Genomic DNA, 25,992 nt, shown 5'->3' on the forward strand with positions numbered 1-25,992 from the left:
GGCCATTGGTTATGAGGGCCTGGGGCCACTGGGTGTATGCAGCTTTTCAATGAACGTTTTTGACACAAACTTGTGTATGTACACAGGGTGCCTACCACCGCATGTGTGCCACTCTATGAACCTCTTTGATGCCGACTTAAGTCACGGGGCATCACAAAAAGAACCTACGTAGTGAAATCTTCGTATGCATTGTAAGAGTGAGCTGGAATTGTGGCTGTTTGAATTTTCTTTCCCTAACGACGACTGGTCCCCTTGTTGAATTAACTTCAGCTATATACATCGCCTGTTTGACTATTGCTGCAACATTATGCCCATTTCGCTGCGAATTTGTCATGTTCTCTAGCTGGCAAGCTTGAATTTCTGCTACTGCACCGTGCTAAGGAAATTTATGCGGAGTGGATGGTCGAATGTAGATGTCGAATAAAAATAGCATAGGTATTCGAAAGTACTTTCACAATGTTCTAGGTCATTGGTGCTCTCTGGGCTCCCTTGCATCATTCTTTGTAGCATGCTCGCTTACACGCAATAACAAATGTGGCCTGTTCTAATGCGTGCAAAGACTAACCAATAGCTCATCGTGATGTTCTGAGCCACTAAGTTTCAGTCATGGCTGCACTTATGGATTTTCAACTGTACTGAATCTTGCAAAATGCTTGAATTTCCTGTCAAACTGATTTCCTTGTTTCTATCGAATTTATTGTGTTATCTTGTTGTCATTATGCTAATAGTTATTGCTTGTACTGTCATGCTGGCACATTTGATTATGGAACTTCAATAAAGTGGATGAAAAAACAACTTGCCGCAGGTGGGAGCCGAACCCACCTGCAGCTAGTTGTTTTTTCATCCCCTTTAATTCCACTAATCTATTGTTTCTTTATTTCATTTATTCAGCGCAAGTAATTTCCCCTTTGTTGTCCTTGGTGTCAGTGTTTGTTGGCTTCTCATGATATGACTACTAAAAATCGGGCCCCTCGGTTAACCCCTTTCTTCCCGTTTATTAACCGTACCGCAAGTATAATAGCCATGAAAACATCTCGCCGGAATATCAGTCGTCTCAATCTATTCCACAATATCATCACGTCTCGCTACACGACGATATTATTTCATCCCTGGAATGCATCTCCCATCACAGTGATCATCGCCACAAGGTTGGCGTCAGAAAATGCAGTACTAAAGCTTTTTTTTTTCAGTCATACCGTCCCCGGAAATCTGTCGAATGGAACCGCCTCCCTCCCTATATAACAGCCGTTGAAGCTAACTAACGATTTCGCGATGCACTGACAACGTTTGTTTGTTTTGGAGGATGCTGAAATAGTGTTCTAACAAAATTCCCTCTATTGTATTGATTGCCTTTGTAACCTACATTGCGCACTCCCCTCTGTAATGATTTTGTCCCTGAGGGTATAATAAATAACAGTAAATAGATAACTATTTGCTATTATTTGTGAACTTTTAATTATAGTTTGAATCACGAACATGTCAAATACAAAGTTGTAGGGCAGCTTAAATAACCTCCAAATCAAGCATTTATTTCGTACTGGATTGTGTGTGGTCATTATTTCAGAAAAATACAAATGCCTGCGATAATACGTGAAATATCAAATTGGTGCGCGCTCGCGCGCCGCTACTCAAGGGTCTCCAAGCAACCATTGAAAGATTTACGGCTGCACTCGTTTATTGCCACATCGTTTAAGGCTTCATCATGTAGCATGGCTCGAGAGGTTTCGCGAAGTAACTAGCATAGTGGGATGAGCGTCAGCTTCTGCGGACGCAAGAATGTTGTGCTCAATAATGAGGCACTCGCAATAGCTTTAACTTTCGCGTACCATGAGACAAAACTACAAAAGAAATTCTACCAATATTAAAAAATGTGCGCAAAATGCACGAAAAAAGTAAAAATGTCGCTCTCAGAAGAATTGACATGCGTACTGGTTTACATTTCTTACGTGACCGTTTTTCACCGTCTGAGAAATGTTATCGCTGAACACGGAACGCGCCTGCATGTATCGCTAGTTTCTCGAATGTTATCGAAGGCTCTATACACTGTCTGTTTTCACCGAACCTTGTGCAATCTGATCGCATGTGCAACGCGAATCGTGCAGAAATTGCTGGAAGACACGCGGTTTCAAACGATTAAAATAGAGGAAGAAATTCAACAAGAGGGGACAGTTGGCGAAAACTGGCAACAGGAAATACGTCATGCTAGTATTAACACTGACCGTTTCCTGCCGCGAGCACGGACAAAAAAAAGAAGAGAATGTGCAATGAAGTTAACAGCCATTGCTTCATTTTTTTATTGTTTTGCCGCAAAGCTAAAGATATCTGCGTATAAATTAAATTATGCTTTGTGGTTTACCTTTCTTCCGTTTCCTAGCGACAGGCGAATCACGCGGCAGATTCATTCGTCATTAGTGAGACACGGCGCCGAACCGAGCGAGACCGGCTGCTTATCTGAGCGTTGGCCTGTTCGGCGACCTGTCTGCATGTTTTTCTACTTTAGCATTTAGCCTGGGTTGTTGGGCTCCGGCCGAATTCTTGCATTCCTTCTGCACTTTGACACGGCACCACTGCAGTATTCGACTACGGCAGGGTGATAAAGTTTGTTCGACAGTCTGAGACGCATTTCAAGCAATTAGGCTTAATGACGTAGTTCTGCGGAAAACCGCAAAGTGGAGAGAAGTAACGAAAAAAGGGAAAATAAGACATCCACCCGTACGTAGCAATTGCTACAAAGGAAACTCATACGGGTTCCTCGAAAGCAACGCCTCATAGTTGAAGAAAAATTTGGAAAGGCGGTGGTCCCGGGTTCCAGTCCTGGACCAGGACGAATTTTTCTTCCACTATGAAGCGTTTCTGTCGAGGAACCCGTATGGTTCTTTATTGTAGCAATTGCTACGTACGGGTGGATGTCTGATTTTCCCTTTATTCATTACTTCTCTTCACCTTGCGGGTTTCCGCAGATCTACTACGTCAAACATTTGCCTTAGCTTCGTGTTATCGACAAATTCGACTTTGCCCTGACATCTGCTAGCCGCCTGGTTAGCTCAGATGGTAGAGCGGCTGTCCCACAAAGGCGGTGGTGCCGAGTACGAGTCCCGGACCAGGACGAATTTCTCTTCAACTATGAAGCGTTTCTTTCGAGGAACCCGTATGGGTTTCTTTTGTAGCAATTGCTACGTACGGGTGGATGTGTGATTTTCCCTTTATTAATTAGGCTCAATGCACGGAAGTGAGAGTTGTGACGCAGTTAACAAAAAACAGCTCTGCCGCCGTTGCACAGATAAGTTGAATTATTAACTCGTACTGAGAGATGTTCGCGACGCTTTCTATGAGCCCAACATTATTTTAGCTTATTTCGGTAGTTTTTGGGCACGCTGGTCGCACGAAGCGTTCTGACGCAGTTTTGCCTGCACGTAATCTAACTGGGACAAGTTTTGGCGCTTTCTCTAACCCGCAACTAATTTCCGCAACTGCAACCCGCAACTGCAACTAATTTCCTTACTTTTCAGGGTACTTTTCAAGCGCAGTGGCCGCGCCTGGCGCTGTGACGTGACGCGGTTAGTGAAAAGCAGCTCGGTCTTAGCACGGAGTAAATTTAGCACTTTAATGCACTGAGAAGGCATGTTTGTGGCGTTTTCTCTGACGACCAAAATTGTTCAAAATTAATTTCGGTACGTTTTTGTTACTCGTGAGGCAAGCTCACCGTGCCTGGCTTTGTGACGCAGTTAGCGAAAAGCAGGTCTGCTGTGTGGCGCAGTATTTTCGCCTGTACGAAGTCGTACTGGGACGTATTCGTGATGCTTTGTCTGACCCCAAACATGATTGTAATTAATTTCATTGCATTTCGCGATAATGTTGAGGCCCATTGGCCTCGCCTGTCGTGACGCAGCGAAACGCAACTAGGCCGTGGTAAACAAGTTAGTTTGGCGGGTACTGAATCTTACTGCGACAAATTTGTGACAATTTTTATGGCCCCACAACAACTTAAACCTTCTTTCGGTACTCCCGCTTGTCGAAAAAGCAACGAGCAATTGCCGAGAGTGATAACACGGGAATGTGTTGCTTGCGCTGACAGAACGCGCCCAAGATAACTCCAAAGAGCTCAAACACTGGTAACTTGTAATTGGAAAATTTTGTCTTCTGCGCGTCTGAAGATGCTCTGCACTTACCCATATCTCTTGAGTGCGAGTAGAAGGAATTCTACGAGCGTCCATCATGGTCTGGTTGAGTGCCTGTGTTGAGGCCACCTCTGTGTATTCGAAGAGTACTATCGCGTCAATTGTAGATAAGTTCTTTTGGAAACGCGCAGTAGCCCGTTCACTCGTGTTCTTAAAAGTACACTAAAGGCACATATTAAGTCAAGCTAAAATGTTAGATTAGCGCTCGAGAATCGTTAAGGCGTCAATACTATCGCATATCGAGACCTAATAATCGAGAATTGAGGTAAATGCAGGACACGATAATAGACTCACCCAGGACAAGTACTTGGCCGATTACGAAAGCACTCCTCAGTTAAATTATGTCACTAGTACCCAACCACTCGTTCCACAATACATCCTCGTGTTGTATTATAAGACGAAATAAAATGCTACTTCTCTAGTTCTGTTTCACTTTTCGAAAATAGAAATCATTGAGATTTCCATCGACAAGGGCTGTCGAAAGGTATCGCTTTCGCTCCTCTGCGCCGCCCACGCTTTCGCGTTTCAGTAGCTATCGCGTAGTGTTGCACTGGTTTTGCTGGTTCGCGCAACTTGGACAAACTGCAAGTAGCAGAAAATTCAACTTCCATGTGGTGTGGCGGGATGCCCGAACGGTCTGCCCCACTTGACCGAAAAGAAGCTGTAGCCGCGAATCCGCGGCTCTGTCGTGACTCGGCGCTGCCGTCTGTCGGGCGACGTTTTACTCACCGACGGCAGCAAAGGGCGGCGATTATAGTGTACTAGAATAATGTCCGTTATTCTAGTACACTAAAGCGGTGCTGGCGTATTCAACGCCACCAGTACCCCGATTGGGTGGCGGGAGATTTGAATTTTGAAAAAGTTATTCGTACCCTTCAGATGCACTTTTCTCGTAAACTACCTCACCTCTTGGCAAGAAACAAGCATGGCGATGTTTCTGGAATGATATTCAGACTGTTCACGTGCAACACCCGCCTCGCGTGCAAGAGGTCCGTGGTTGGAATCCCGGTGCCGGCAATTTTCCACCGGATTGAAAAAAAAATTCGCGTGTTGATAAAATTGCACAAACAGGCCTGGAGTGTGGCCTGATCCCGGTGACCAGAACCGGTAACGCACACCCTCACCAGAGCAGGATTGGCCACCCTGGTGCAGTACTTGGCCACAACCTCCTATATGAACACAACAATCAAACCACGGCCCTCAGTCCTCAGCAGCTGCGAAGCAACTGACCACGGCGGCGGTCAGACCTGCGACGCAGCAGAGGGTGCTAAGAATCACTGGCTCCGGACAGGCCGCCATTGGAATATGAACCTGGCAACGTTTAACGCTAGAACGTTGTCTAGTGAGGCGAGTCTAGCAGTGTTATTGGAGGAATTAGAGGGCAGTAAATGGGATATTGGATGGCTATGCGGGTGGCTAGAGCTTAGTCAAGCTGCACAGATGCAGCTTTTTTCTCTGGCCCCCTATTTTCGCAGTAACAATGTACTGTCTGCGGCGAAAATAAAACTTGATTGATTGATTGATTGATTGATTGATTGATTGATTGATATAATAGGGCTCAGTGAAGTTAGGAGGCCGAAAGAAGTCTATACAGTGCTAAAAAGCAGGCACGTCCTGTGCTACCGGGGCTTAGCGGAGAGAAGCGAACTAGGAGTCGGATTCCTGATTAATAAGAATATAGCTGGTAACACACAAGAATTCTATAGCATTAACGAGAGGGTGGCAGGTCTTGTTGTGAAACTTAATAAGAGGTACAAAATGAAGATTGTACAGGTCTACGCCCCTACATCCAGTCATGATGACCAGGAAGTCGAAAGCTTCTATGAAGACGTGGAATCGGCGATGGGTAGAGTGAAAACTAAATACACTATACTAATGGGCGACATTAAACCCAAGGTAGGCAAGAAGCAGGCTGGAGACAAGGCAGGGGGGGAATATGGCATAGGCACTAGGAATAGCAGGGGAGAGTTATTAGTAGAGTTTGCGGAACAGAATAATATGAGGATAATGAATACCTTCTTCCACGAGCGGGACAGCTGAAAGCGGACTGGAGGAACCCGAACGGCGAAACTAGAAATGAAATAGACTTCATACTCTGGGCTAACTCTGGCATCATATAAAAGGTGGACGTGCTCGGCAAGGTGCGCTGCAGTGACCACAGGATGGTAAGAACTCGAATTAGCCTAGACCTGAGGAGGGAACGGAAGAAACTGGTACATAAGAAGCCGATTAATGAGTTAGCGGTAAGAGGGAAAATAGAGGAATTCCAGATCAAGCTACAGAACAAGTATTCGGCTTTAACTCCGGAAGAGGACCTTAGTGTTGAAGCAATGAACGACAATCTTGTGGGCATCATTAAGGAATGTGCAATGGATGTCGGTGGTAACTCTGTTAGGCTGGATACCATCAAACTATCGCAGGAGACGAACGATCTGATCAAGAAACGCCAATGTATGAAAGCATCTAACCCTACAGCTAGAATAGAATTGGCAGAACTTTCGAAGTTAATCAACAAGAGTAAGACAGCTGACATAAGGAAGTATAATATGGATAGAATTGAACATGCTCTCAGGAACGGAGGAAGCCTAAAAACAGTGAAAAAGAAACTAGGAATTGGCAAGAATCAGATGTATGCGTTAAGAGACAAAGACGGCAATATCATTACTAATATGGAAGAGATAGTTCAATTGGCTGAGTATTTCTATAGAGATTTATACAGTACCAGTGGCACCCTCGACGATAATGGAAGAGAAATTAGTCCAGAGGAATTCGAAATCCCAAAGGCAACGCCGGAAGAAGTAAAGAAAGCCTTGGGAGATATGCAAAGGGGGAAGGCAGCTGGGGAGGATCAGGTAACAACAGATTTGTTGAAGGATGGTGGACAGATTGTTCTAGAGAAACTGGCCACCCTGTATACGCAATGCCTCATGACCTCGAGCGTACCGGAATCTTGGAAGAACGCTAACCTAATCCTAATCCATAAGAAAGGGGACGCCAAAGACTTGAAAAATTATAGACCGATCAGCTTACTGTCCGTTGCCTACAAACTATTTACTAAGGTAATCGCAAATAGAATCAGGAACACCTTAGACTGCTGTCAAGCAAAGGACCAGGCAGGATTCCGTAAAGGCTACTCAAAAATTGATCATATTCACACTATCAATCAGGTGATACAGAAATGTGCGGAATATAACCAACCCTTATATATAGCTTTCATTGAAAACGAGAAAGCGTTTGATTCTGTCGAAACCTCAGCAGTCATAGAGGCATTACGGAATCAGGGTGTAGACGAGCCGTATGTAAAAATACTGAAAGATATCTATAGCGGCTCCGCAGCCACCGTAGTGCTCCATAAAGCAAGCAACAAAATCCCAATAAAGAAAGGCGTCAGTCAGGGAGATACGATATCTCCAATGCTATTCACAGCGTGTTTACAGGAGGTATTCAGAGACCTGGATTGGGAAGAATTGGGGATAAAAGTTAATGGAGAATACATTAGCAACTTGCGATTCGCTGATGATATTGCCTTGCTTAGTAACTCAGGGGCCAATTGCAGTGCATGCTCACTGACCTGGAGAGGCAAAGCAGAAGAGTGGGTCTAAAAATTAATCTGCAGAAAACTAAAGTAATGCTTAACAGTCTCGGAAGAGAACAGAAATTTACAATAGGCAGCGAGGCACTGGAACTCGTAAGGGAATACATCTACTTAGGGCTGGTAGTGACGGCGGATCCGGATCATGAGACGGAAATAATCAGAATAAGAATGGGCTGTGGTGCGTTTGGCAGGCATTCTCAGATCATGAACAGCAGGTTGCCATTATCCCTCACGAGAAAAGTATATAATAGCTGTGTCTTACCAGTACTCACCTACGGGGCAGAAACCTGGAGGCTTGCGAAAAGGGTTCTACTCAAATTGAGGACGGCGCAACGAGCTATGGAAAGAAGAATGATAGGTGTAACGTTAAGGGATAAGAAAAGAGCAGATCGGGTGAGGGAACAAACGCGAGTTAATGACATCTTAGTTGAAATCAAGATAAAGAAATGGGCACGGGCAGGACATGTAATGAGGAGGGAAGATAACCGATGGTCATTAAGGGTTGCGGACTGGATCCCAAAGGAAGGGAAGCGTAGCAGGGGGCGGCAGAAAGTTAGGTGGGCGGATGAGATTAAGAAGTTTGCAGGCATGGCATGGCCACAATTAGTACATGACCGGGGTTGTTGGAGAAGTATGGGAGAGGCCTTTGCACTGCAGTGGGCGTAACCAGGCTGATGATGATGATGCTGATGATGCTGATGATGATGAAATTGCACGAAATAAGTCCATGTAAGAGTTGAGTGCTTGGAATAGGATGTTTTCGAGGTGTGTACGGTGTGGTTTGGGATGAGTCGGATATTTTCTACGCTGTGTATGTAAAAGCGAACTGCTTTTGTTTGTAATGCCGCCGATACACGAATTTCGCACATTTCGCCTCTACACGCATTATTCGTATGTGACAATAATAAAATGACACATGCATGTCATTTAATTTTTTCAGCTGATGTCGTCCGGTGGAGTTTTGTACGGGAAGTACTGCTGCTTACCAGGTGCCACAACGTTTGATGAATGCATAAAACGCCCGCAATGAGCATTTCTATACAATAAAATAAACAGTTCCTAATTTCACAAGGCGGCTTGCGTCTTTATAAAATTGGACGTGGCACATATTGGATTGAGGTTTGTAAAGATCGTTCGCAATAATTTTTGCTTTTACTATAACAATTTCGCAAGAAAACCGCGCGTGGTTGAGTTGTAGAAGCGAAAAGAAACGCGTCGATCAGCGCAGCCGGCGTAGTGCGTCCGCTAGCGTTCAAAACGCGCGAGCCCAAAACCGAAACCGGAAATGCGATTCAGGTATTAACGCTGGCAGCTTGGTGCGCTGCAGTCAATTTGGCCGCTGGGCTCTATGGGAGTGTCCACTCTTGTTTGAATCCCAGCTCTATGCGATTACTCGGGAACCTTCGGTGACTCGTGTATAAAAGCCCACACGCTTATCCGGACAGGTCACATTTTCGGCGATCGTCGACTGTGTTCGGCGCTGTCGTTGTTCTTTGATCGTAGCATGTTTTTGAGGGCACAGGTTCGCCCAATAAAACGCCAATTTCGTCACTTATTTTTGCTGCTTTATTCACCGTCAATACTACCTGACATTACATTTGGTCATCATCATCATCAACCTGGTTACGCCCACTGCAGGGCAAAGGCCTCTCCCATACTTCCCCAACTTCCCGGTCATGTACTAATTGTGGCCATGATGTCCCTGCAAACTACTTAATGTCATCCGCGCACCTAACTTTCTGCCGCTCCCTGCTACGCTTCCCTTCCCTTGGAATTTAGTCCTTAACCCTTAATGACTATCGGTTATCTTCCCTCCTCATTACATGTCCTGCCCGTGTCCATTTCTTTTTTTAGATTTGGTACATTTGGTATCGCAATACAAAATTTGGAAATCTGGTTACGTCGCCTTTGCCGTATCAAGATGGCAACACTTAAGGAAAATAAAGCTGTTAACCGACGTAATAATAATACGTTGTAATTGTTTTAATAATAGATGATTGGTAGCTCTAGAAAAATATTAAGAACTGATTACATCGCAGTCACTGCGTTGAGGTCGTAACAAAAAAGAAAAATGAAGGCAATACATGCAATCGTTATCATATTGTAATGGATTATTGACAGCGTTAGAAAAATACTTTTTTTGGTCGCCCTGTCAACGTCGTAAGAAAACATGAAAATAGGATGTTTTACGACGGCTGTTCTGTTAGACAAAAAGAACTCTGGTTCAGTTGGTACGATATATATGCAGTATATAGGAATAACTTGTGAAGTTAAGATATGTAATCGTTATAATAGTGTAATAGTAGCTGATTGACAGCGTTCAAAAAAATAAATAAGAACTGCTGACGTTGCCATTTTCACGTCAAGGTGGTAATACAAAAGGAAAATAAAGAAAACACACATAATCGTTATAATAATGCAATAGAAGACGATCGGTAGCATTAGAAAAAGTAAGAAAACTGGTCACGTCGCCATCGCCACGTCAAGACCATAACAAAAAATGAAAATAAGAAAGGAAAATAGAAAAAGGTGTGGCATGGATGCAAGAAATCGGTTGTGACGGCTTTTCAGCTCAGTTCATACAATGTATCGGCAAAGTAAATGCATAATTCCTCAAATTAAGACATGCAATCGTTATAAAAATGTAATAGTAGATGATTGGTAGAGAAGACATGCATTACCTAATTGAATAATTAAGCAAGAGCGAAGTTGCAGCAGGGCCAATTAGCAATCAAATTAATTGATTAGCAAAATTTGCAAAATAGGTAATTCTGAAGGTTTCCGCAGCATTAGAACTTTACTGCTGGCACAGTCAAACACTACAGCGGTTAGTGCGCCTGACTGGACATGGTCAGCCGCGGTTTTCCGTGCTGCTAACGGAGACTGATACGCAACAGAAGCTCACGTTTACGTGTCATTATGGCAGTAATGAAGATAACCTGGGTGTGAACGTAACAATTTTCTGGTGACTGTGTCCTTTTCACTAAAGGTGTACAAGTAATTGAGATAAAACGCGAACGTAGAAGTTTTAGCTGAAGTCGGACCGAAACATAAACCGTTGTTAAAGTTCGACTATGCTGCCGATTGCGTCGAGCAACGCGTAAGTAAAAAAATTGCTTGTTTCGAATCTTGCAATGTAGTTTGCACTTATCTTTTATAACGAGGAGGGCTGCCTTCCGGCATAGAAAGAGAAAGACCAGGTAAAACTTATTAATACAAGTGCAACATTTGATAGTGGGGGAAGTCCAGCAAGATTCACTGAACAAGGTTGCCTGCACCTAATTTGTACTAGAGATTCTTATTTATTTATTTATTTATTTATTCAGTTACCTCACATGCTCCCGAAAGAGCATTGCGTGAGGGGAGGATACCGGGAATTAGCAAAAAGAAAGGAGTGCTAAGAAATTATACATTGTTATCTTGTAAACATGAAAGAACAAATATCTAACAATATAAATAACGTGATGAATGAAACAAAACGACTGTGTGAAGTACCAAAAAGGAGTACCAAGAAATTATACAAATGGTAGCTGTTCAAGAGGAAAGAACAAGGCTCTAACAAAGTAACGCAATACAAAACAAACATTCAAACAAAGTAAACAAACAAGAACTATACAACATCGCTGAAAGTATTTACTTAGGTGCGCAGTATGGTTTAGTTGTGATGAATTATGGAAATAATATGCATAAGCCTGGTTTGAAGGCTACAGGGTCAAGAATTTCAGCTATGTCCTTTAATAGGCTATTTCAATGCTGAATTGCACGTAGTAACACGAAAAAATTTAAAGCATTGGCTCGGCCAAACATACGCTGGAAACTCAGATGATTATGCAGACGCCGAGATGTACGAGATGGACGAGTGAGCGTCAGGATCCACCCGGTCCGGTGTCGGGTGCGTGCTGTAGACTAATTTGTGAAACAAACAAAGCAATGCTATGGTTCTTCGGGATTCAAAAGATGACAAGGATAAAGGCGACCTAATGCTAGTCACGCTAGAGTCGCAGTGATAATCTGTGACAATGAAGCGAGCAGCGCGGTTTGGGACTGACTCGAGAGTCCCGATTAGGTAAGCTTGATGAGGTGACCAGATAGGGGCTGCGAATTCCAGTTGTGGCCTTACGAATGTTTCATAGGCGATTTGTCTGGTGAGGGCAGGAACATCGAGCAGGTTACGTTTAAGATAACCGAGCATGCGTGATGATTTAGCAGTTATTTTTTTATGTGCGCAGACAATGACATGTTAGGCGTAAGGAGAATTACGAGGTACTTGTATGAGTTAGTGCGTGTGACGGGGTTCTTATCCAGTGCGTAATCGAAAGCGGAAAATATTTTTTGCCGGTGAATGTCATTAGTTTGCATTGATCTGTGTTTAGGGTCATTTGCCAAGAAGACCGCCAGTTAGTAATGCGGTCAAGATCTCGTTGGAGACCGACGTGATCGGAAGGTGAGCAGATTTCACGATGGATCACACAATTATCTGCGAACAAGCGAATGGATGACGTTATTTCGGATGACAGGTCTTATAGATTAGAAAAAGTAATGGTCCGAGTACACTTCCTTGTGGTACACCAGATGTTACATCGCTGATACTGGAAATAAAGTTATTGACGATGGTGAATTTCCTACGAAATGACAAGAAATTTGTTATCCAAGATACTGTTAGGGAATCCATTTTTAAGCATGAAAGTTTAGCTATGAGACAGCAGTGAGCAACGCCATCGAAAGCCTTAGTGAAGTCTAGCGAAGTTTAGGAAATATCCATAGTCAATTCGAAATCTTGCATTTCACATAATAGTCTTTTCAAAAACCATGCTGATGTTCAAAAAGAACTTGTTTGTTTGCAAGTGATCTGCTATGGTTGAAAAGATTATGTGTTCTAGTAACTAAGCGGGAACGCCTGTGAGTGATACTGGGCGGTAATTGTTAACAGCGCTTTTATCGCCAGACTTAAAAGAAAGGATAACTTTACCGACCTTTAAGTACGGAACTTCCCCTGTTGGGAGAGGGACTGTTGAAACAATCAAGGAAAAACTGTGCACTACTGACTCTTAAGATTTTAGAGTTTACACCGTTCATGCCGGAAGAAGTTGACATGTTGAGGTTGTTGATGAACTCAGCAACACCAGTGGTCGTCATATTGATGGGGGCCACGTAGGGATAATCCAGATCAATGGGTGTTGGTATTTTCGAATGGTCTTCCTTTGTAAATACGGCCATGAAGTAATTGTTAAAGATAGATTCTGAAAGCTCTCGCGCTATCGGCAAGCCAGACCTATCAAGTATTTGTGAAATGTCGGAACCGTTAACGGGAGATATTGTTTCCAAAATTTTCTTGGGTTGTTTTTAAGCAGTGATTGCAGATCGCAAGAGCAATACTTTTGCTTCGCTTGACGCAGGGCATTGCAGTAGGCTATATTACAAGACTTATGTTTGCTCCAAAGACAGGTGTGTCCACACGTTTGGCAGTGATGTAAAGACGCTTCTTTTTATTGTTTAGACTACGAAGAGCTTTACTGAACTATGGTTTCGATAAGTTAATGCGAAATAAACCTTTGGTATATGCGCATGTGCTAATTGAATTAACTGTTCTTTGTACCGGCACGAATCCGCTCAGAAAAAGTTGATAAGAATGACGTCGTGAAGTTTTCCAAACCATTGTTATTAGCGGTGACGTTTGCTCTTTTGTAATCAAATATTTGTTTAGTTTTCAGGCGACGTGAGCATGAAGGTGTGTGAACTGTGAACTGTAATAATCGGTGGTCACTCAACCCATCCTCCATAGGTATAGTGTTGACCCGCTCGGGCGCGGACGATAGAACAAGATCCAAAATGTTATTGATACGAGTTGGTTTTTCTGTTAATTGCACAAGTGAAAAATCAAGTATCATTGAACGAACACACAAGATGCACGTGATTATCCTCGCAAATTTTGCCAGTCAATGTCTGGAAAGTTAGTCACCAAGAAGAAAAATGTCAGCTTTGGTATACTTGTATCGAATAGAGGTAATGTTGTCGAGTAATTGGGCAATGAAGTTGTAGGTGCTATCAGGTGGTCTGTAGCATACACCATAAGGTAAGGCACCACCTTGGTGCCTTACCTCCTACTACAATTGCTGCTTCTGAAATTCGCCTAGTTACAGTTTAATTCATTAGCTCTGTATCATCTTCATCTCTTTGTTCCAAAGCTACATATTTGTTTACAAACACCAGCATGAATTACTCTGCTTTTACTCTTACTGCTTCTTTGCGGGGCTGTTGCTTCCAAGGAGGTTAAAGAAAAACTGCTTGAGTGGAAGCTCCCGCGGTCTCTCACTAGGAAAGGTGAAACTAATGCGTGTCCCTCCATCACCTGAAATAGGGCTTTGCCGAGTGATTTCCGCTCACAGGTTAGGTAATTTAGGTATGTTATGGTAATGCTAAGCTAATGAGAAAAGAAAAGCTGGCAGCATCTAACGATAAGAATAATTCCTTCTTGATATTGATAACGTTCTCCCCAATGCAATACGTCAGGATATTCAGATTTCACACTAAAACCAGTAATGCAGATACACGTAGATAAGTGTGTCTAGTAAAATAAGCCATGATTAACCAAGGAAATTGATTAACACGGGAAAGTGTGCGACAAGCGCTTCTTCATAACTTTTATCGTTTATTTATAAGTTCATCCTGCCTGTCCTGTGCGGCTTCACCTCCACGACATTTCTTCCACTCCAGAAGAATTTCTTTAACCCCTTTGGTTTGTTCTGGACTAATTTTACTGCTTTTCTATTCATATTCACACGTGGTAGTGACTGTGAAGAGCACCGCTCGAAAACTGGAGATGGCGAAACTAACACTTTATTAGGTAAACCGTTGCCCACAAAGCAACTTACACTCAGCATAACGATAGCGGCGAACACAGTCGCCATCGTAGAAATCTGATTAGCGGGGCAAGCGCGTCGGCTTTTATGTATGATTTGTCGAAGGCTCTAGAGTAATCACTGGGGCCCGCTTGGCTTCCAGAAAGTACTACACCATTTGCGTCGCGTACGCAATCAGTATATACGAGGTTCGCTGACAAGAGGCAACTGATAACCATTGACGACATTCGAGATCCTTCCGATACATGCACGCGCAGCCTGCGTTGAGCGATAACGTGTAACGTTTGTTAGCCGGTGGGAAAGCGATCACCAGTGAAACATAAACAAGTGCAGATGGCAATATTGCACTTCTGTCGCGATGTGACGTGCGTAGTGCATGACACGGAGCGGTGGTTGGAGAGGACAAGAAGCAGACGACAAGTAGTGCACGCGCCGAGTGGAGTTCCGTTATCGTTGGAAAATAACAACGTCGCAAAGTGTCCTGGACGTGAACACGCGGCGCAAGAAAAGAAACTAAAAGAAAAAAAGCCAATCCAGTCAGAAGAAACCACGGAGCTTCAAGCAGCCAATGAGCAAACGACGAATCGGACAGAGTGGCGGAAAGGCCCCTCTGGCTGGAGAGAGAGTTCTAGGAAGCGACGCCATGAGAAGGTCGGTGTGAAGAAGTACTCGCAAAGTTAGGAACACCAGAGCAGACTAGATTGCGGCTGTCCTCAACAAGAAAAAAAGAAAGACAAGGGAGGCTCGTGCAGCGAATGAGAAGGGGCTCGCGCGACAGAGACCGTTCGAACGCCGGCCCGACTAGGGCCGCCGGGCCTACGGAACCCGCATCTAATGGTGAGGCTCACTTGACCGGGCGTCCGTCTTCGGGACAGGTAACGCCTCGGGTCGTTGCACGGCACGAGACCTCGGAACGGCCTGCTGTAGCGTCGAAGCCGCATCTAAGCGCCAGGTTCGGAAGAGCGAGCGTCCGTCATCGAGACGAGGAGCGCCTCGGCTCGTCGCCTTGTACGAGGTCTCAGGTAGGCCTGCTGACATCTGAGAACCCACTTCCACGCGCGAGGTTCGGGTGACCGGGCGCCGTCATCGAAACGAGCGCGCCTTGGGCCGTCTTCTTGCTCGAGACTTCGGAGTGGACTGTTCCCGTCTACGGAGCTGTGGGGTGCGTCCACCTTTTCGGACCCCGTGCTTGCTGCGTCTGCTGTTTCACGCCGGTCATCACTCTACGAGTGAGTGTTCCACCTCAAGGACTCTACGTCTCACCACACTCAGGACTTCACCCGCAACCTCATGAGACTACATTTTTGACGCGATAGCGTTAAGGAGCTCGTGTCGCAGAAAAGCCGGTGTCGTTGGCGTAGGTGTCGGCGTCGGTGGCGTTGGCCGTGAGCGATAAATCACGGAAGGCACTTCATAAATAAAAAACAACTTGCAAGATGGGCTGGGTGGGAATCGAACCAGGGTCTGCGGAGTGTGAGACGGAGACGCTACCACTCAGCCGCGAGTTTTTTTTTATTACCGGCTTGGCAAAAGAAAATACAATGTATTACATGGCCATAAAAGACAACTAGTCAATGCCGGATCAGTGTGGTGAGATGAGAACGATGTAGGCTAGTCACTTTGTCCAAAGCACTTAGCCAATCAGGAGTAGTACTCTGTGCACAGAAAAATTCGCGTACATATACGTTCAATGAAGTATTCATGAGCTGGGGTCTGAACAATGCGCTCATGCCTAATATCCATACGCGTTCGCCACACACTGTTCATGCACAGAAGCATTAACAGATCAACAGGCGCTGCTTCTGGTTCCGCGCATGGCCGGACGCGTATCCCGAAAGCACTTAACGCGAATTCCTTTTTAAGGCTACGTTTTAGAATATCCCACAAAAACAGTGCGTCATCACAGTCCAAAAAGATATGCTCAATCGTCTCCGCTTTTTTGCATATAAAGCAATTCACAGACCAAGGTACAAAAATGCCTTTCCTTTGCAGCCACGGTTTCTCTGGGAGAGTGCCTGTATGTAGTTGAAAAAAGAAAGATTTAACAGAAGCTCTTGCCGGCATTCGTTTAACTCTCTTAAGAACATCTCGTTCTGAACCCAGAACAAATACTGTACGATACAACGGTACAGGCAAGAATACATCAACAAGATCTTTGTACAACTTCTTACTAGTAACAGTGGCCAGATATTCAATAGAAAATCTTGCTTTTAGTATTCGGAAAGACGCGGCCACTTCACGCAAAAAAGCGCTTAAAGGTATTGGCCCCGTATACATGGACGGCACTACATAATCAGGCAAAGAATCGCGCAGTCTAGCTTGAATCGTTGTTCACAGAAAAGCATCCTTTTGGTCACGCAAAAAAAGAAACCTGCTTACAATCTGTTTGAGGAACGAATGTGACAACCCCAGCCCCCCATTCAACACTCTATGGAACAGATTACTACGACTTGTGCGTTCCCATGTTGAGGCCCAAATAAATATCGCAAATACTCTATGCAGCTTTTGCACAGACGTCCTCGTCAGACATAACGCTTGCATCACATAAAAGATTTTAGCGACTAAAACCAAATTACACACGGTGGCTCTTGAAAATATTGAAAAATTATGCCCTCCCCATTTGCCGGTCTGGGTTTTCATTCGCACTACTTCATTGTCCCAATATTCTTTGCTATCTCGATAATGTTCGAGGGGGACACCTAGGTAGGTGCCTGGAGTTACCACCCATTGCACGTTACAAAATGTCTCAGGCTTGTATTGCCAATTCCCATGCCAAAAACCAAGACACTTGTTCCAGTTAATAGCACTTCCACTTGCAGTACAAAATTTTACAGCCTCTTGTACAACTGCTTTAACACTGTCATGGTCCGTGCAAAACACAGCTACATCATCAGCATATGCTAAAACTCGAACTTCAGTTTTATGAAAAGTGTAACCCCGGATTTTCGGGCTCTTCAGCAGCCGCAAACAAAAGGGCTCGAGGTAGAGAGCGAAAAGCAGGGGGGATAAAGGGCAGCCCTGTCTCACAGACGACTACACAGGAATACCATAACTTAACTGACTATTAATTATCAGCTTCGCTATACAACCAATTTACATCATTTTAACACCTTCTGTAATAACAGTTCCAAAATTGATATGGTCTAGCATCGAGAACAGAACTTCGTGTACGATTTTATCGAACGCCTTGTGCAGATCTATTTGCAACATGGCCACGCGCCCATACATTCCGTCACAGCATTCAAGGACAGTTCTAGCTGTGTGAACATTGGTAAAGATTGACCTGCCTTTTATGCCGCATGTCTGATGTGGCCCTACAAGTGATTTAATGACACTTTGAAGGCGTCGAGCTAAAATCTTCATGAATATCTTATAGTCCACGTTTGTTAGACTGATGGGATTGTATGATTCAACAGACTGTAACTTAATCGGATCAGTCGTTTTAGGAATTAGTACTACGTGGGACGCTCGGAAGGACGGAGGGCTTGCTTTCATTTCATAGAATTCGCTAATCAGCCTTTCAAGTGCGACTGCCATTTCTGTTCTAAAGGCTTTATATAGTGATGCACCGAGACCGTCTGGCCCAGGCGACTTGTTTGAACTAAGCTCCATAATCGCTGATTCAATTTCCTCAGCCGTAATACTGGCTTCTAGAGCATGTGCAAGGTCATCCTCTAATCCCGGCATCAGCGATAGGAATTCTGTTCTGAAGTAGTCAGTGTTCGGAGTATTAAGGCTGAATATATCTGTGCAATGTTCGACGAATGCCTGTTTGATTATTTCTCTTCGATTTATGATTCCGTTTTGATAGCATATTTCCGTTATCTCTGTCGACAGGGCGTGCCTTTTTTCGTCACTGAGCGCGCGTTTGGTAGGCGTCTCTCCGGACCACAGTTTTTCCTTACGCGCCCTTATCACTGCGCCCCGGTACATTTCTTCGTCTATTGCCTCGAGCTTAGTTTTAGTCTCTTTAATTTCTTTTGTGAACAATCCCGGCTCGTAGCACTCCGTACTTAGCATAAAATCTAGGGCACTCTGCAGCTCTTTCACTCGTCGTTTTTCTTTTCGCCGAAGCGCACATGATCTATCAGTAGCGGCTATTTTAATATCACGTTTGAACTGCTCCCATACTTGCATAAAACTTCCGGAGTTACATCGCAGCATGTTCGCTATATAATCCTTGACTTTAGTCACGTACTCTTCATCTTCCAGTAATTTATCACTAAACTTCAAGTATCAATTAAATTACGCAGCTATTCTCTTCGTACCGATTGTAACCATGACTAGACAGTGATCACTAAAAGAGACATAGATCGTCTGGTAGTCACAACATAACAGCGAACATTCGACAGGAACATATATACGGCCCAATCTAGCATGACTGCCTCCATGAAACTGAGTGTACATTGCCCGGCCTTCATGCGTCGGTATCAAGCCTACATCTTCAAGGTCGTGCTCACCTACAATTTCGGACAGTAACTCGGCGCTCCGATCTCGAAAAGAACGGTTTGTTGTCCTATCCTCTGGTCTACAGACGCAATTGAAATCGCCAAGCAAGATCACCCGCCTTTCAGTAAGCAGGACAGGCTTCACCTGTCGGAAGAAACTCTCCCTTTCAGCAATTGCATTCGGAGCGTATACACACACAGCTCTCCAAGACACTCCATTCGACTCAAAATTACACATTACAAGACGACCACTTACACTCGAGACCACAGTATCAACAGCCCCCCCAATACCATTTCTTAAAAAAATAACGCATCCACCCACTCTTCCAGCAGCATGACATACGCAAACGCTGTATCTGCTACGATGGACCGCTACCATTCTGTCTGTTTGTTCTTCGTCTTCAATTTTAGTTTCCTGAACCGCGAGCAAGTCTATTTCGTTTTCTAGCAGAAGGCGGTTCAGTTGCAGTTGCCTTCTACGCGCCGACAGGCCCCTTACATTAAGCGTAGCAACACGTAGGCTGGACGTGAGGTTGGTAGCCATCTAAGGAAAAGGGAGACGCCGATCAGTCTACTCACACATCAAACAGGGTGAAACCATATCCTTTAAGGCGTTTGAGTTTAGGACTGACCCGATCAATGACCGGGCTTCAACCGTTGTGGCAAAAGAAGCCTCCGCTAAGGCGGAGGGAGAGCAGACGCAGTACTGCGTTCCGGTGGCAATTTCGGTTTGGGCTTGAACGGTCCGCGGCGCGTTGAAGGTGCCTTCGGCGGAGGCTCCTCGCCGCGTTCACCGACCAATCTCGGTTCCTGACTATCCGAATCCTTGTGAGCCCGCTTCACTGGGTTACTTGACGCTGTGGTCATCTCGGTATCGGCGTCTTCCTGGTTGTCGCCCTGCTGCCCAGTCGTAACCAGGCTTACAGCAGTCACGCTATCCACTTTTTCCGGAAGGAACGCTGGCTTTGATGCGGCGGCCGGCTGGGTTTGGTCCTTACCGGCTTGGCTGGTATCTGCAAGGGGTGCGGGTGCGGTTTCCTTGGGTGTTGGCTCCTTGGTAGCATCATCTCCCCCACTTCCGTGGGTTGCTTCGACCGCGTCTGCTTTATCCATGATGTGTTAGGCCGCTTCATCACATCGTGCCTGGCCCGTAACATTAGTGTAGCTACGCACGCACTGGCTCTCATCGTGGCCGAAACGCCGGCATAGCCCGCAGCGTGGCACCCGACACTCACGGCGTATATGTCCTTTTCCACGGCACCGAAGGCAGAGCGGAGCCCTACCAGGAACATGGACAAGTGCAACGTCCTCACCAACACGCAACTGATGGGGCTTTAGCGGCCCAGCCGGGTCGCCGTATCAGGAGTACTCTAATGCCTGCCCAGGATTATGAAATGGTTGCCCCGCATCTGCCATCAGGTTCGAGTGTTCTGAACACAGTATTTTTGCATGGTGATGTTACCGCCAGGCCTTATCGCGTCGAGCATTTTCGCGACGCCCTAGCGCGTCTGTCATTGCTGCCGGATGTGGTTGCCCTTGGGGCATATCAGATGAACCACCTGTGGGCCGTTACTTTCAACAGCGAAGGAGCGAAGACAAAGATTCTGCAGGCCGAAGCTTTCAATGTGAAAGACCACCGCTGCGTGGTTATTGACCCGACCAATCAAGGCGTCAGGCTGAAGCTGTTTTGGCTGCTCCACGGTGTGCAAGACGACGACGTACGAGTGGCATTGGCAGCGTTCGGAAAAGTGACTGAAATAAGCCGCGATAAACGGAAGGTTAAAGGCTGCGTCGACAAGGCTTCAACAACACGGTCAGCCGCGAGTTCGATGCTTGAAAGCGGTACAAAAGCGCTTCTAGTGAATGCGGTGTTGCCTCTGAAACGTACCGTAGAAAGTTATACTGCGGTGTATATCGGTAATTATGAGCATCTAACTTACAGAAGTCGCAGTTACACGACTAGCGAAGTACGTTCCCGCTACATTTTTTCTGCGCTCTGCGCACATGCAGAGCCATCTTGTGGCAAACACGGAAGAACCCCTCCTAGCAATGTGCGGCGCTGCCCCGACACGTGGCGCGCCACTCGCCCCTGACGTTTCGCCGTGCACCCTCACGGGTTGCAGAATCAAGCGTCTTTCCTTCCTTTAGATCACTATCTTCGTTCGCCCGCTTCTCCCCTTCGGGCCGTGCGGGGACCGGTGCGAGGATGCCCCAATACCCTTGCGTTTAATAAGTTTTCTCGCTCTCTCCCCTTCCAACATCCAGCGTGCGTCACTCGAACACTGGTGTTTAGGCGACGCGGCTCCTCTTTTCGGTCGAAGCGCGATTCCTAGGTGCAGCGTCCGATGCGGGACACCTCTGACGTGATCGCTGCGCCGTAGCGCTTTTGCTGGGAAAGCGTCCCCTGCGATGTGTGCCGAGCTGCTTCCGAGGAGTCATGCTTCTGCGTGGTGCTCCCAAGCGAGATAGAGGACGATCCCATCAAGGCATCAGCCCCATGATCGCGTCCGCCTTAATGGCGCGTCGCGGGCCGGCTATCTCCATCCGAGACACCGAGTTCTTTGGTTCGTTCCGCTTGCTCAGGCGCACGTTTCGTTGCCGCGCCGAACGCTGCGTTGCTCGGCGCTCACCGCGTGATTCGTGGGTGCAAAGTCCGACGCGGGGCGCATCATAAGTGATTGCTGCGCCATAGCACATTGCCTCACACCGCTTGGCAGGTCGACGGATGATTTAATGCAGCGCCTTGGGCGCTCACTCTTGATACGCGTGTGATGGAAGCGGCGCCGTCTACCAGTGCTGGGCGTGCTACAGTGTCTTGCTTATCAGTGTCTTCCTCGCCGGCGAGTACTGATAGACCATCTCCGTCAACTGGAGTTCGACCACGAGGAAGGCCACGCAAGACGGAGGCACACACAGAAGGCGGAGACCAAAGCTCGCCATGCTGAGGCCATGGGACGAAAGCGGCGTGGGAACGCAGAGCTGCGGGAACGAGAGATTCAGGCGATACGGCAACGGCGGACCGCGAGCCCGGGATTCAGGGCAAGGGAGGCCGAGGCAATGGGGCTTAAACGTGCTGAAGGTGCATGCCGAACGGCAAGGGAAGCCGAAGCCAAACGGCAGCAACGACAATCAAATGCCAGGCTGAGAGCCAGGGAGGCTGAGATCAAACGCCAGTGCCGTGACATGAATCCCCAAATACGAGCGCGGAAAGCTGAGGTCAGGCGACAACAGCGGCAAGAAAATTCTGATTTGAGGGCGCGTGAAACTGAAGTCAAGCGTCAGCAGAGGCAGGAAGACCCCGAGTTTACAGCCCGTGAGGCCGAGGCCCGGCGCGAACAGCGGCAAGATGCTGGACTGAGGGCGCGTGAAGCTGAGGCCAAGCGTCAGTAGCGACAGGAAGACCCCGAGTTCAGAGCACGTGAGGCCGAGGCCCGGCGCCAACAACGGCAGGGAAACACGGAGTTGCGGGCGAATGAGGCCCAAGCCAGACGACAACAGCGCCAAGACTGTCCAGTAATTCGAGCCAGGGAAGCCGAGGCCAAGCGACTAAGGCGACGAGCCGAGGCAGAACAACAAGCGCGGGAAAGGTTAAGCAAGCACGCGAGTGCGACAAACATGTTTCTCAAACGCTTCACATAGAATCCATTTGGCTACTCTTGCTCTGTGTGCGATCGGCTTAGGCACAAGTACGACCTAAAGCCTCTTCCAGAAGCGCATGCCACAGTGGTTGCCGACGCATTTCGGACGGATGTTTCTGGGTTCAAGGTGTGTCGCACTTGCATGCAGACCATCCGGCGAACTCGCATTCCTAGCTACTCCACTACGAATGGCTATGCGTACCCACCTAAGCCGGCGCATTTACCAAACATTGATCTCGTGAGTGAGCGACTTGTGTTACCACGGATCCCCTTTATGCAGATTCGGAGGTTGCTGTGCAGCAACAGCGGCTAGTTCGCCATCAGAGGTCCGATTGTGAACGTGCCTATCAACGTCGACACAACGGTCCAAATGCTGCCTCGAGATGTCGAAGAAGATCAAGCGTTGTGTGTTCACATTAAGTGCCGGATGATATACAAGAGTGTGTGCATTCGTGGCATGGTCCAGAAGACTGAGTTGCTTCCCTGGCTTGTGTTCCTGGAGAAGTCTACGTTGTATCGCTACTATGGCATCCGAATCAGTCGAGAGAAGGCAGACAAATTGTGCGACAACCTGGTAGAGCCAAGCGACAAGAATGCGGAACGTATAGACGATCCTGTAGACCACCATAATCCGATGGAGACGGCATTGGCCATGTCACTCGGTCAACAGACACTTGTAATCGACGACAGCAACGTTCTGGTTGTGGCGCCAGGGAAAGCAATAACACCCGTCAGCATTGTTTATGATTAACACGCGGAGGAGCTGTCATTTCCACAAATCTACCTCGGTGAGCCTCGAAATATCATCCCAGACAGCAACCCTGGTGTCTAAACCATGGCATCGAGCGAATGTCGGAGAACTGACCGCAGGGGTGCGAGAGCTTACCACGTGCTCTATATGGCAGCCAAAGTTATGCGTACGCGAGTTGCAACGTCCGTAAACGTCTTCTTCAGGAACTCATTTGTCATGGCCGTTGTAACCAAGGCGCAGCTGAACGACCGAGAAGTTGTCGAGAACGGGGTGGATCATGACATGGCGTTCATGAACGGTGTGCCAAACACGGTCCAGTACTGGCACCGACGTAAGCAGGACGTGTTTGCCATGATCCGCCAGCTCGCTAAGCCAACTGCGTTCCTTACTCTGTCTGCCTCTGAAATACACTGGGATGGATTGATGAGGCTCCTACAACGTCTTCACATAGATGCAAACTATCCGCAAGTGCCATTCGAACAGCTCCGCCTCTGTGAAAAGTCCATGCTCGTGAGCGATGACCTGGTGGTGTGCTGAGTGTACTTCGATCAAATAGTGCGGGTGATAATGCAGATTCTGCAACACAAGACACTTTCTCCGTTCGCCCCCTATGTGGTCAAGGAGTACATCAAACGCGTTGAATTCCAACACCGGGGCAATGCTCACGCTCATCTGTTGCTCTGGCTCGAGCATGCGCCCAACGAGGAGCTTGGCCCGCAAATGCCCGAAACAGTCCGTATGGCCGAACATTTAATCTCTCTGGACGCCGAAAGCCTTCATAGACCTCGCTGTAAGACGCACCAGCACACACAGACGTGTTACAAAACGACAGAAGAAAATGTCGGCTTAACGCGCCTTTCTGGCTGATGGAAGAAACTAGAGTGATCATCCCACTTGCGTCTGCCCTTACTGAAGAAGAAACGAAGTCTCGCACAAAGTTGAAGGAGAGATACAACAATATTCACACTGCTCTTGAAACAACAGTCTACAAATCGATCGAGGATATGCGCCGCCACAATAACGTCGCAGATGCCGAAGAGTACATTACAATTGTACGTGCCGGCATTTCCCGCACGACTCTGATGTTGAAAAAGAAAGTTTGCCACCGTACTGACCAAGATCGGGGACGGGATAGGGCTAACTGTAGATGAGGTGTCTCTCTTGGAAAGCTGGTTTGTGACCACTGAAGAAGCCGAAAACATGTGCCCACCCGGAGTGAGCCTCTTCTACAGAAACAAAGATGCTGACGCCTTTAAGATCGCGACTGTCGAGGCCTGTACCGAATACGCGATACACTTCCCGGCTACAGACACCATTTGTGGGCACAGGTCCGACGAGGGGTACACGCACGCCAAAGTCAGAGTCGGCACCATGTCCAAAGTTCAGATGGCCAACCTGGCCCCTAACATTCTGCTATGCCTTGAGAAGCCCTACATGGTCATACGGAACATCGACATATCGTACAGCCTCGTCAATGGTAGTGTGGGGATCCTCAGGTTTGTGCAAAGGGACACAGACGACAACCGCCTGCGCTAATGAATAGAGTTTCCCACTGGTGTGGGTGCAGCGGCCCTGCTGAAGGAACGACGCTACCGAGCCAACGATCCTGACATTTGCAGTAATTGGGTTCCCATTGAGCTCATCACCATCGGGTGCCACTTGAAAGGACATGGTCTGCGCCACATAACCGTGAGGCGTAAGCAATTCCTCGTGGTTTAAGCGAGCGCAATAACCATCCACAAATCTCAGGGTGGCACCTACGATGAGGTTGGGGTCGATTACTCAAAGTCGCACAATCAGAAGCTCGTGTACGTCGCTCTTAGCAGGCTTACCACCATCGACGGGTTGTACCTGACGAACAAGGACAACGACCATCGCTTCCACCATTTCAAGGAATACCCGGATCGCGCTCTTGCCGACGAGTTCAGGAGACTCGGCAACCATCGTCTCCAGACCATCACAGCCGAGTGCAACAGGATGCTGGCAGAGTACTTTGTCACCGTGGGCTGTGTCACCGTGCACTCCCTGGGTGCACACTCTCTGGACGTCGCCAAGGATTTTGTTCTCGCAAACACTACCGTACAGTGTTTCACCGAGACCTCGATGGAGCGGAAGCCTCCCTGCGACATCGATGGGTATCGCTGCATCAGCGCGGCGAAGCGCTCCGACAACCGCGCTGCCGGTGTGACCATTTATGTCAAACGAGAGGTGCAGACGGAGGATGTTTTCCTGGTGTAACGGGTCTACGAGTGCGGTGAAGTTTGTGCTGTGCGACTTGGCAGTGCGGTAATTGCGTGTATATACATCGCGCCCGAACCGGTGAGACGGCAGCGGCAGACCTTATCGTGAGAGAGCTGCAGCCCTGGATTGGGAAGGAGACGTTGTTGGTTGTCGGAGATTTCAATCAGAACGTTCGGATATCTAGAACACTTCCGGACATTGTACACGTGCGAGCTGGATTGCAGATGGCTGCTCCCATGAACGCAATATCGACCAACCACAATACGTGTATAGATCTCGCG

At 46.9% G+C, this 25,992-nt stretch overlaps 1 pseudogene; it reads left to right on the top strand.

Annotated features, from left to right (window-relative positions):
* The first annotated feature begins 20,631 nt into the window (after positions 1 to 20,631).
* Positions 20,632 to 23,032, top strand: LOC142575059 (uncharacterized; annotated as a pseudogene).
* The last annotated feature ends 2,960 nt before the right edge of the window (positions 23,033 to 25,992 follow it).

This window comes from Dermacentor variabilis, chromosome 3 (assembly GCF_050947875.1).
Source record: "Dermacentor variabilis isolate Ectoservices chromosome 3, ASM5094787v1, whole genome shotgun sequence".
NCBI classification, from domain to species: domain Eukaryota; kingdom Metazoa; phylum Arthropoda; class Arachnida; order Ixodida; family Ixodidae; genus Dermacentor; species Dermacentor variabilis.